Source organism: Sphaeramia orbicularis, chromosome 18 (genome assembly GCF_902148855.1).
Source record: "Sphaeramia orbicularis chromosome 18, fSphaOr1.1, whole genome shotgun sequence".
NCBI classification, from domain to species: Eukaryota; Metazoa; Chordata; class Actinopteri; order Kurtiformes; family Apogonidae; genus Sphaeramia; species Sphaeramia orbicularis.
The window spans coordinates 1,717,788-1,730,698 of record NC_043974.1 but is presented as its reverse complement, the minus strand read 5'-3'; the positions used below and the strand labels follow the sequence as shown (position 1 = coordinate 1,730,698).

The 12,911-nt window shown below is 42.8% G+C and overlaps 1 pseudogene; it reads left to right on the top strand.

Moving 5' to 3' along the window:
* Positions 1-9,822, top strand: part of LOC115438927 (F-box/WD repeat-containing protein 7-like) — a 41,281-nt pseudogene extending 31,459 nt beyond the window's left edge.
* Positions 9,823-12,911: the final 3,089 nt, after the last annotated feature.

Below are 12,911 nucleotides of genomic sequence, written 5' to 3'. Positions count from 1 at the left end.
GGATGGGCAACAGGACATTAGGACCAGGCAGACTCATGTACCAGTAAAACAGGCAGAAGGTCAAACACATGTGGATTCAGTTGGAGGCAGAGGCACAGACAAGGGTCAGGCAAAAGGCAGGAGTCAGAAAGGCAGTCCAGGTCAAAAACAGACAGACAGACAGACAGACAGACAGACAGGATCCAAAGACACAGGCTTAAATACACAAGAGGGAGGGGAGAACACCAGACACAGGTGGAACAAACAGGGCGGGGAAAGGTAATCAGACAGGTGGGAGTAATGGAACAGGAAGTAAAGACACCAGACATGACACATGAGGAGGACTTAACAAAATAAAACAGGAAATGACAGACAAGACATACTAACGTCTGGAGGCTGATGTGACAGATTCACTGAGGTTGATTTAATTTGAACAAAGAAGACCTCTGAGCACATTTGAGCTGAAATACATTTTTTTTGTCTTAAAAAACAACAGCCCAATCATGGCTTCTTCTGTACCTGCAGATCAGAGACCATTATGAAAAACAGATCAAACCAGACCCCCCAGGTGAAATAAACCAGATGACTGAAACTGTGGCTAAAGCGTCTAAGAACGAAGGAGGAAAAGTGAGATCCAAACTGTATCAGGGACTGGTGTCTGACAGGAAAACTTCAACTCTGTATATTAGAGGTAAATGGAAAAAAGAACTGAACTGTTGGTAGAATGAAGGGAAGATACATGGAATGAAATATGTCAAACTCAAGTGACTACATCTAATTCCAGAAATTGGAAAATATTTTGTTGGGAAAACATATTGGGTACGGTTACATGAGGTTTTTTAATCCAATTTATTTTTCCAGAAGAAATTAATCTGGAACTGAAGTACTTTCTCTTCTGTTTCCATGGAAACGTTAAACCTGGATAAAGGTTTACATGAGAAACATTTATTGGGCTCTGGCAGCCCTTCTGTTAGCTTAGCTTAGCCCTTCTGTTAGCTTAGCCCTTCTGTTAGCTTAGCCCTTCTGTTAGCTTAGCATAGTCACTGCATTTCCATGGTCACACATATCCAGTTTTTAAAGGTGATTTTGTCATCTTTGTCAGTGATTTTGTCAAATCCCATTCTCTCTAATTATTTCTTCAGATCTGCGACTTACTGCACTCATACAATCTGTGGACTGTTGTGTTGACGGAAGTTGGAAAATCTTTTTGTTGAAGGGATGCATGCGCTAAATTAGCTTTGCTTTAGCGTTTTAGCTTTGCATTAGCTTTTATTTGCCCAGATTTTCTTCCTGCAGTAAGTCACATGACCATGATCTGAGCCTCAGTTTGTGATCATATTGACCCCAGCGGACTAAAGGAATGATTAGGGAGAACTGAACTGACCCAAATCACTCCTAAAATACTACAAATCACCTCTAAAAGCCTGGCTACGTCTGAGCAGAGGAATGAAGCCATTATGCTAAGCTAGGCTAAGCTAAGCTAACCGTCAGGGCTGCAGTTCAAACTGTTTGTCCCACTTGTGGAACTCATTAGTTCAGGACAAATGAATGAATCCAAAGCCAGTGGTGAACTAACTAGTGTTTTTGAATAATTTTTAGGTTGTTTTTGGGTGGTTTTAGGTGTTTTTTTTTGGTGATTTTTGGGTGGTTTTTAGGTGTTTTTTGGGTGGTTTTTAGGTGTTTTTTTGTGTTTTTTGGGTGGTTTTTAGGTGTTTTTTGGTGTTTTTTGGGTGGTTTTAGGTGTTTTTTTGGTGTTTTTTGGGTGGTTTTAGGTGTTTTTTTGGTGTTTTTTGGGTGGTTTTTGGGTGGTTTTTAGGTGGTTTTAGGTGTTTTTTTGGTGTTTTTTGGGTGGTTTTTAGGTGTTTTTTTGGTGTTTTTTGGGTGATTTTTAGGTGATTTTTGGGTAATTTTTGGGTAATTTTTGGGTGTTTTTTAGGTGTTTTTTAGGTGGTTTTTAGGTGTTTTTTTTGGTGTTTTTTGGGTGGTTTTAGGTGTTTTTTTGGTGTTTTTTGGGTGGTTTTTGGGTGGTTTTTAGGTGGTTTTAGGTGTTTTTTTGGTGTTTTTTGGGTGGTTTTTAGGTGTTTTTTTGGTGTTTTTTTGGGTGATTTTTAGGTGATTTTTGGGTAATTTTTGGGTAATTTTTGGGTGTTTTTTAGGTGGTTTTAGGTGTTGAACTGTTCCTTCAGGGTTTTCCAGGCTGGTAGGTTCCATCAGAATAGCCCACTGGAACGCTTTGGGAAGACTAGACTGCATTCAAAAGGAGATTAAACCAGTGACTTAATCAGGTTTAAATTTAATCCCAACTTTTCTTTTTCAACTGGAATAAGGTGTTTACATGGGCATCTGAAATAGGATCCAACCTTTAATCAGATTAAACCAGGAAGAACAGTTGTCATGGAAACGCACAGATTGACAAAAAAAGCCGAGTGATCAATCAGACTGTAAACTGGGTCCACCTGGTCCACCTGTGAGTTCTTTTTTTATTATTCTTTTTGTGTGTGTGTGTTGTTTTCTCAGGGTGGTGTCCGGCTCCAGAGACACCACACTTCGTGTTTGGGACGTGTCGACAGGACGCTGCGAACACGTGCTGACGGGACACGTGGCGGCGGTGCGCTGCGTTCAGTATGACGGACGCCGAGTGTGTCAGGAGGATACGACTACATGGTGAAAGTGTGGGACGCAGAGAGTGAAGTGTGTCTGCACACACTGCAAGGACACACTAACAGAGTGTACTCACTACAGGTACACACACACACACACACACACTGCAAGGACACACTAACAGAGTGTACTCACTACAGGTACACACACACACACACACTGCAAGGACACACTAACAGAGTGTACTCACTACAGGTACACACACACACACACACACACACACACACACACACACACACTGATAAAAATACGGTATTTTCCATAATTCAAATACAGTTTTTTTGCCCTAACTTACATGAGATTTTGCTTTTTTTTTTGACTTTTTAATGTTGAATAAAGAATATTTACATGTATTAAACAATCCAATTCCCTGTAAATATATATATAAATAATTTTCAGTGAGACTCAGTTGTCCAATCCACTGATAAAAACTGTATTTGGACAGTTTATCAGTGCTTATACATGTTATACATTCACAAAAATGCATTTATTCAACATTTTTGTTGTGAAACCTCCTGTAATTACACAAGATATTTGTCAATTAACAACAAGTCTGGTTCAACTGACAGAACTAATACTTCTGTTACTGTTAACTGTCAGTAATTTATCTGTTTTTTTTTTTTTTTTTTTTACAGTATTAAACTTCAAATTAACAGTTTAATCTCATAAATAGAAAAGAAATATTTATGAAATTATGATACATTTGTAAATGTATTTGAACTGTATTTTTCTGTGGAAAAAAAACATCTTTTAAAAAATGTAAATGTTGTGCTTATTCACAGTGCAGTATTTTCCTGTTCTTTTCCATTTGACATTTAAAATCAGTCTGTTTATGTCATTTCATTGATATTTTCCTGGATCTGAAAAATACAGGACAAATCTGTCAAATAAACAGTGAAACTTCTGTTAAATGGCAGGTTTTTTTACAGTGTACACTGGTGTGTGCTGTAAACTCCTCCTTTCTCCTTCTGCAGTTTGATGGTGTGTTTGTGGTCAGTGGTTCGTTGGATACTTCCATCAGAGTCTGGGATGCAGAAACAGGTTACACACACAAACTCCATCATTTCATGTTGTCCAGTCAAGTCCCTCATCGTCCGTCCACTTGTTGTAGCCTCTCTTTGGTCCATTTTCCAAATTATCAAAAGACGAAGCTTGTGGAAATGAAATAAACTAGAAAAGCACTTGGAGAGAAGGGCCAAAGTAGACTCTGTGTCCTACGGAGATTCAAGTCCTTTAACAGGTCCAGTCCTCTTGTGTGCAGCGTCTACCAGACTGGGGGGGGTGGGGGGGGGGGCTCACATTTCAGACACAAACAGACTGAACCAAACTGATGAAGAAATCCAGCTCCATCATTGGGACTGGACTGGACCCAGTTCAGCAGGTGGACTGGACCCAGTTCAACAGGTGAAGTGGACCCAGTTCAACAGGTGGACTGGACCCAGTTCAACAGGTGAAGTGGACCCCAGTTCAACAGGTGAAGTGGACCCAGTTCAACAGGTGGACTGGACCCAGTTCAACAGGTGAAGTGGACCCAGTTCAACAGGTGGACTGGACCCAGTTCAAACAGGTGAAGTGGACCCAGTTCAACAGGTGAAGTGGACCCAGTTCAACAGGTGGACTGGACCCAGTTCAACAGGTGAAGTGGACCCAGTTCAACAGGTGAAGTGGACCCAGTTCAACAGGTGGACTGGACCCAGTTCAACAGGTGAAGTGGACCCAGTTCAACAGGTGGACTGGACCCAGTTCAACAGGTGGTCTGGACCCAGTTCAACAGGTGAAGTGGACCCAGTTCAACAGGTGAAGTGGACCCAGTTCAACAGGTGGTCTGGACCCAGTTCAACAGGTGAAGTGGACCCAGTTCAACAGGTGGTCTGGACCCAGTTCAACAGGTGAAGTGGACCCAGTTCAACAGGTGGTCTGGACCCAGTTCAACAGGTGAAGTGGACCCAGTTCAACAGGTGGATGGGGCCAGAATGCTCAGGAAGATGGACGCTATTTAGAGGAACACATCTGACCCCCCTCCCCCCAATCTGGAGGTGTTCAGGGAGAGCACCTTCAGCCACAGACTGCCCCCCCCCCCCAGTCCAGGACTGACCGCAGTAGGAGCTCCTTCCTTCCTGCTGCCATTAGACTTTTAATATCACTGGGCCATAAATTATAGTATGCTGTGCACACTATAGGGTTAGGGTTATCTCTTACATTACTTTTATTTTATGTATTAAAAAAAAAAAAAAAAAAAAAAAAAAAAAAATATATATATATATATATATATATATATATATATATATATATATATATATATATATATGTATATATATATATATATATAATGTATATATATTTTTCTTCTGTTTGTAAACACTTCTTCATTCCATTGTTGGTTGTATGTGGGATGTGTGTTGTGATGTTCAGTGTGTTTTTTGTACAGTTGTACTGCTGCTGTAGTGACCAAACAGTTTCCTGCAAAGGATCAATAATGTATCTATCTATCTATCTATCTATCTATCTATCTATCTATCTATCTATCTATCTGTCTGTCTGTCTGTCTGTCTGTCTGTCTGTCTGTCTGTCTGTCTGTCTGTCTGTCTGTCTGTCTATCTATCTATCTATCTATCTATCTATCTATCTATCTATCTGTCTGTCTGTCTGTCTGTCTGTCTGTCTGTCTGTCTGTCTGTCTGTCTGTCTGTCTGTCTATCTATCTATCTATCTATCTATCTATGTATCTATCTATCTATCTATCTATCTATCTGTCTGTCTGTCTGTCTGCTGTCTGTCTATCTATCTATCTGTCTGTCTGTCTGTCTGTGTCCTCCATCTGTCTGTCTGTCTGTCTGTCTGTCTGTCTGTCTATCTATCTATCTATCTATCTATCTGTCTATCTGTCTGTCTGTCTGTCTGTCTGTCTGTCTGTCTGTCTGTCTGTCTGTGTGTCTGTCTGTGTGTGTGTGTGTCTGTCTATCTATCTGTCTGTCTGTCTGTCAAAAAATGGAACAGATTGTATGTATCCTCCTCAGACCCAGGAAATATCAGCACAGTACCATGTTTTGTTGTTGTTTATTCAATCAGTGTCTGTATTGGAACATCCTGATGCAACAGTTTTTCAGATGCAGTTTGGAACATTTGGATGGAATTGTCCTTTGTGGTGGACACTCTTCTTTTTTTGTGTAAAGCTGTGAAACTCTCATCCACAGATGTGAACATTAAACCCACAGCTGGTCTGAGGAGGTTCATATGGATCGTAATTAGGGCAGTATCATATTGACCATATCCATGTTGAGCTATAATTTCAAACATAAATGTTGAACTTGGGGGTGTGTCCTCCAGGTGGGTGTGTCCACACGCTGACCGGACACCAGTCCTCTGACCAGTGGGATGGAGCTTGCGAGACAACATCCTGGTGTCTGGGAACGCCGACTCCACCGTCCGAGTGTGGGACATCCGGACTGGACAGTGTCTGCATACGTTACAAGGTGAGAGGAGGAAAACCACAGGAGGAAAAGGAAAATGATGACATCTGTTGTCACCCCCTCCATCCTCTTAACCCTTTCATACATAGTGGTCAGTCCAGTGGTCAGTCCAGTGGTCAGTTGTTCTCCAGCTGTTCTCTTGTATATTCATGGGTTTGGTGTTTCAGTTCCATATCAGCCAACACCAGTGGACACTAATGCACCATCCCATAATAATCCACATACATTCAGTCCATTAGTGTAACTGTACTGTTCTACATAAACCTGATCTGCACTGACAGGACTGAGTGGAAATCAGTTGCTATTTGTTTATCAGACTGTAATTAACAGTTTTCTGAAACAAAAAGCTTTTTTTTTTGTTGTTTTTTTTTTGCATCTCCTCCTCAGACCCGTACTGCATTGTGTCCTCTGTAGGGGACAAAAGTTGACAGTTTAACTTTAAAAATGCTGTGCATTGCAAAGGACATTCCATTAAAATATCAATAAATAAATAAAATTATTTTAACAAATGTACCTGAAAAAACTGTTGCATTATGCAGTTTCCAATCAAGACAATTTTTTAATGTAAAAAAGCTGAAACTGTCAAATCCCTGGGTCTGAAACGAGTAAGAACTAACATTAGAATATGAGAAAATGTGAGAAAACAGTAGCAATTGAGCAATTAGTGGCATTTAAAATGTTTTATTTCAATAGTTTCACACAGTATATCACTTTGTGATGATGATTTTTTAAATAAATGTTTCTTTGCTTCATAAATTAAACACATGGTGTCCAGCTGAGTGGACATTTTTCTAACTCCATGAAAAATAGGTTCATAAAAAAAAATAAAAAAATCAATTGCATTGTTTTTTTCATGCCTAAAGAGGAATAAAAACACTCAAGAAAGAAGTATTGACCAAGGTTCTGATAATTCATGCATGAAAGGGTGAAGTGTGAATGTGTCAGATGAAACGCTGAGTCTCCAGCCACTGCTTTAACTCTAATTAGTTTTTTCTTAGTCATAGATCCCACATTTACAAAGCACTGTCTTCCTTTGGTGGTGAGGTCAGAGGTCACAGGCTTCTGATGTGTGCTGGTATTTCTTTTTTTTTTTTTCCGTAATTATCTTTTTATTATTATTTTTCAGTCAGCATTATTTTAGCATTTTACACTGTGTACATGACTTCTATGTATGTAAAAGAAAACAAAACACACAAAACCTACTCAAACAGGGGAGCATGACAGAAATAATAAAAATATACAAAGTATCCAGAAATATAGTCAAAGGGAAATAACATATATTTCAAATTCCCATTCTTTTCCCCTGAATAAGATGAACGTTGAACACTTAAAGTGTAGCATGAACCCAGGCTTTCCATGGATCTAAATGCACATGACTGATCCCACTCACATCTGTTCTTCATAGTTTTAGGAAATCGACCCAGTTTTTCTAACACTTGGTGAATTTGTCTGAATCCAGTCGGACCCACAGTCCACTCCCTCCATCCTATAGACGTCATCTATAACCTCTGTCCACTCCTCTGTTTTTGGTGAATCCTTTTTTAGTCACTTCCTACTGATGGCTTTTTTTCTGCTACCGACAATATTCTGAACAGATATTTATCCTGTCAGTGTGTTCTGCCCTGGTTCTGTTTTCCAAGTCTATAGATTCAAATGGGAATGGAAATGAGACTGAAAACTTTCTCCATGCTTTCTTCAATCCTGCAAAAAGACAATATAAGGGCAGTGTGTGCTTATATTTCTGATATATATATATATATATATATATATATATATATATATATATATATATATATATATATATATATAATATATAAATATTTTATTTATTTATTTATTTATTATTTTTATTTGTTTACTGTTTTAGTTTTTATTAATATCTGTTCTTTTAATGCTAACATCAGCCTGTTCAGAGACTACAGGTTGGAAATGAGCACTAGTGTTAGAACCTGGAACACTACATCTGTCCTGTTTAAGGTTCATGTATACTGTGCATTGTCCCTGTCGAAATAAACAAATAAAATGGAAATGAAATATTTCAGATCCTTATAAACACCAGTCTGAGGTCAAAGGTCACATGGTCCTGTTGTGGTTGGTCTTTCAGGTCCTCATAAACACCAGTCTGAGGGCAAAGGTCACATGGTCCTGTTGTGGTCTGGTCTTTCAGGTCCTCATAAACACCAGTCTGAGGTCAAAGGTCACATGGTCCTGTTGTGGTCTGGTCTTTCAGGTCCTCATAAACACCAGTCTGAGGTCAAGGTCACATGGTCCTGTTGTGGTCTGGTCTTTCAGGTCCTCATAACACCAGTCTGAGGTCAAAGGTCACATGGTCCTGTTGTGGTCTGGTCTTCAGGTCCTCATAAACACCAGTCTGAGGTCAAAGGTCACATGGTCCTGTTGTGGTCTGGTCTTTCAGGTCCTCATAAACACCAGTCTGAGGTCAAAGGTCACATGGTCCTGTTGTGGTCTGGTCTTTCAGGTCCTCATAAACACCAGTCTGAGGGCAAAGGTCACATGGTCCTGTTGTGGTCTGGTCTTTCAGGTCCTCATAAACACCAGTCTGAGGTCAAAGGTCACATGGTCCTGTTGTGGTCTGGTCTTTCAGGTCCTCATAAACACCAGTCTGCGGGTGACGTGCCTTCAGTTCTGCCGTGGCCTGGTTCTGTCCAGTTCTGGATGATGGGACGGTCAAACTGTGGGACCTGAGGACCGGCGCCTGGATCCGAGACGTGGTGGCGCTGCAGAGCCGAGGATCAGGTCAGGACCGCACAAACACACACAAACAGATTTAAGCCAAGGATCAGGTCAGGACAAATGGATTTAATGAGGACATTTACAATAGATACCAGAAAAGTCCTGAAGGTTCAGGTTCATAGTGGGTCAGAGCATGTCCACAGCTGCAGGTCTTATTGGATGGTCCTGGTCTGCATGGGTTAGTACTGACCAGAAGTGGACTGAGGAAGGACATCCATCCAAACCTCAGACTAATTTAACATCTTTAACAAACAGAGTCAGGAGGGAACTCAGCATCTGCAGAATTCTGTCTACATGTTTTGTGGGAAGCGGAGGTTTGTGCAGCCGCTGGATGCGTCATGTCTGTTCCAGCTGCTGCTGTCAGGCGGCTGCACGAACCTCCGCTTCCCATAATGCACGTCGCAACAAAAGTCCTCAGAAGTGTTTGTTTGTGGTGGATGGAACTAAGAAAGTCTTCAGCATGAGGAAGAGATTCAGCTGAGGAATGACAGACAGACGAACAGACCAATGAAACTGAGGAGAGGACTGAGGACGGACAGATCTGAGGAAACACTGGGGATGAAAGTCTGACGCACCTTTAATTTACCTTTCACACTGACACTGAAGAGGAGCTAATACATGATCTTAGCCTTGTGCATGTGCCAGGACCATCTGACCGGTCTAATGGTTCATGGACCACATTAAACCAGGACCATCTGGAGTCCGGGACTGACTGGTCTAAATGTTAGCGGACCACATTAAAGCACTCATTTCTCTTTGGTCCTCAGGTGGTGTGGTGTGGAGAATCCGAGCGTCGGACACTCGTCTGGTTTGTGCCGCCGGCAGCAGAAACGGTACAGAGGAAACCAAACTGCTGGTTCTGGACTTTGACCTGGATGACAGGAAGAAGGAGACGGACCTGAAGAGGAGACGGACTGAAGAGGACTCTAACCCTAACCCTGAACTGACCAAACTGTGAAGGGTGGAGTTTTTCCAACGCACACTCAGACTTCTACGACCAAAGTGGAGGCTGCTTTAAAACAGTCAGACACATGAATGTTCCCACTCATCAGGATGGAATTCTGGAGGTTTTTTTTCCACATGGACAAAAAATCTGACAATGAATGTTTGATGCTCTGATGGACGGAGACATGGATGGAAATGCTTCTGTGGTGAAATATGAATATGAACAGGAGGGACAGCATTTGATCGGATCTAAAACCTCTTCAAGGCGTAACGCAGACAGAGTTTAAGAGAAAATGTTGAATTGAATGTAAGCAGGAGTAACCAATGAGGAGGGAGGCGGAAGTTTTTCTGCAGGCTGAACCAATGAGGAGGGAGGCGGAGTTTTTCTGCAGCTGAACCACTGAGGAGGTTGAACCCCAAGCTGCAGACCATACAGACCACAGCATTTAAGACAAACTACGAGGGGCGACTGAAAAGTTTTGAGCCTCCAAGAGATGGTAGGAGGGTAGAAGTACTTTATTGGCCTGGTTTTCATCGTAGTCCTCTTGTGAGTCCACACACTTCCACCAGCAGTGACGGAGCGCCTTTGGTTGGTCCTCTGGTAGGAGTGACAGCATCAGTGACCTCCTCATCAGTGCTGTAGCGTTGTCCAGCCAAATGCTTTTTGAGATTTGGGAGGAGGTGGAAGTCTGACGGGGGCTAGGTCTGGCACCATATTGGTGGGTGCCGAACAAGTTGGAAGCCACAGTCCTGAATGGTTTCCATTGCAACCACTGATGAATGCGCTGGAGCATCGTCCTGGTGAAACAAGACCACTTTAGTGGATCATTCCTGGCCTCTTTTTCTTGATGTTCTGGCGTAGGTGCTTCAGTCAGTCACAGTAGTATAGTCCATTGATGGTCCAACCCTTCTGGAGGTAGTCCACCAGTAGCACTCCTTGTGCATCCCAGAAAACAGAGGCCATGACCTTCCCAGCAGAGGGTCCGCCCTTTGCCTTCTTTGGGGTTGGTGACATGGGATGTTTCCATAGTTTGGACTGTGATGGACCCCAGTCTCATCCATAGTCACAAATCGATCCAAGAAATTGGATGGGTTTGGCTCAAAGAGTGTCAGTGCTGATACTCCAGTTTGTCCATTTTTCAGGAAACACTTGATACAGAAAATTCATGGACTGGAAAACAGGGAAGAAGATTGATCCGACCAAGAAATGTAGCGGACAGGATTAAGAGATGTGACAGTTCAATCTACCACATTTGGTCTGCATTATCTGATCCTGACCATGCCTAGACTCAAAACTTTTCAGTCGCCCCCTCGTAATGTGAACCAAAGTCAGTTTTGTTTTCATGCTCGGCACAACAGGTGTCTTTTGTGGGTTTTTTAATTCCTGTTTTTTGTTCCATCTCTGGGCTGCCTCATGTGCTAGTGGAAAACAAAAGAACACAATAAACTGGTGATGGAGCGTCTGAGCATGAGCTGCTTCAAACATTTCAGCTGCTTTAACTGTGAAACCACCGAAGGGTCACCTGTGAGGAGGAAAACCACCGAAGGTGCACATGTGAGGAAAACCACCGAGGTTCACCTGTGAGGAGGGGAAAACCACCGAAGGGTTCACCTGTGAGGAGGAACACCACCGAAGGGTTCACCTGTGAGGAGGAACACCACCGAAGGGTTCACCTGTGAAGAGGAAAACCACCGAAGGGTTCACCTGTAGGAGGAACACCACCGGGGTTCACCTGTGAGGAGGAAACCCACCGAAGGGTTCACCTGTGAGGAGAAAAACCACCGAAGGGTTCACCTGTGAGGAGGAACACCACCGAAGGTTCACCTGTGAGGAGGAACACCACTGTGGGGAAGAAGGAGTAAAGTCAGAGCCTCACATCTGTACAAGTCCACAGCTTCCAGACTCCTAGACTGGGTTCTAGTCTATCTATCTAGACTTTACACAATGACAGCCTAATGTGGCAGACAGAGGGTTTGGGTTTAGGTTAGGGTTGGGGTTAAGGCTGTTGGATCAGATCAGATCAGGGTTAGGGTTCGGGTTAGGGTTAAGGCTGTTGGATCAGATCAGATCAGGGTTAGGGTTCGGGTTAGGGTTAAGGCTGTTGGATCAGATCAGATCAGGGTTAGGGTTCGGGTTAGGGTTAAGGCTGTTGGATCAGATCAGATCAGGTTAGGGTTCGGGTCAATCGTATTGTCTTATTGGTCACTTTTCCAATGTGATTTCCATGAAAGTTAGTCTGGTATATCTGACTGATCTGCTCCTGTTGTCTGTAAACAGTATTAATGTGTGGCTGACCTTTGACCCTTGCCAGATCAGCTGATGTGTTGTCTTAGAAGCAGAAGGGAACACTCCAAACATGAACACCTGTTACTGTGGGGGCAGCCATGTATTCATCTGGGCTGGAAAAAGTGGACTTGTTCAGACTAAATAGACTTTTTTTTTCTGCGACTAACCCACTTTCTCTTCACAGGATTTCCCTAGCCTATGAAAAATTGAAAATCAGATAAATGATTCAGACCAACACGTATCAGCTATGAATCCAGTCAGCTGTTGTTGCCAGGCAACACCTTCAGCGATCTGCAGAGGTTTAGATGATAACAGGTGGTGTTTCAGTCCAGAGTGTGGACCTGTTCCAGGGGTTAGGGTTATGGTTACCTGACCTGTTCCAGGGGTTAGGGTTAGGGTTACCTGACCTGTTCCAGGGGTTAGGGTTAGGGTTACCTGACCGTGTTCCAGGGGTTAGGGTTACCTGACCTGTTCCAGGGGTTAGGGTTAGGGTTACCTGACCTGTTCCAGGGGTTAGGGTTACCTGACCTGTTCCAGGGGTAGGGTTAGGGTTACCTGACCTGTTCCAGGGGTTATGGTTAGGGTTACCTGACCTGTTCCATGGGTTAGGGTTAGGGTTACCTGACCTGTTCCAGGGGTTAGGGTTACCTGACCTGTTCCAGGGGTTAGGGTTAGGGTTACCTGACCTGTTCCAGGGGTTAGGGTTACCTGACCTGTTCCAGGGGTTAGGGTTAGGGTTAGGGTTACCTGACCTGTTCCAGGGGTTAGGGTTAGGGTTACCTGACCTGTTCCAGGGGTTAGGTTAGGGTTACCTG